The sequence below is a fragment of the Balaenoptera musculus genome, chromosome 17, assembly GCF_009873245.2.
Source record: "Balaenoptera musculus isolate JJ_BM4_2016_0621 chromosome 17, mBalMus1.pri.v3, whole genome shotgun sequence".
Taxonomy (NCBI): Eukaryota; Metazoa; Chordata; class Mammalia; order Artiodactyla; family Balaenopteridae; genus Balaenoptera; species Balaenoptera musculus.
The window spans coordinates 15,016,377-15,016,928 of record NC_045801.1 but is presented as its reverse complement, the minus strand read 5'-3'; positions in this window follow the sequence as shown (position 1 = coordinate 15,016,928).

Genomic DNA, 552 nt, shown 5'->3' with positions numbered 1-552 from the left:
TCCCTCCCCCCCACCCCGTGGAAAAATTGTCTTCCACAAAACCAGTCCCTGGGGCCCAAAGGGTTGGGGACTGCTGGTGTAAGGATCCCGTGAAGGTGGGAAGTAAAGTGACTGCTAGTAGAGGACTCATTTTCAGTGCCAAGCACCAATGCTCTGTTGTAATAGGAAGGAAGAGATGGTTGCGGTGCAGACTTAGTAGATTTGCATGTTTGATGTGTGGGAGATGAAGGCTTCCGTTTTCTCTGTAATGAAAGAGGAGAGTTTAACTGCTTCTCTAAGTGTTATTCATAACGTTGCCTCGTAAACTAATTGTTTTATATGTGGATGGATGCCTTAGCTCTCTCACTGTTTCACAGATAGCTAAATATACCTCCCAGTTCACAGCAGTGGGAACACACAGAAGGCGCTTAAAATACTCGCTTCATTTTAATTCTAATGATGATGAGAAATCTAATGATGGCAAAGAAAAGTATAAGCTCCAATTGGGCCCCTATGATAAGGCGCCTGATAAGCGTGAGGGATGAGAATCAGAGTTGGCAAAAGACAAAGGCC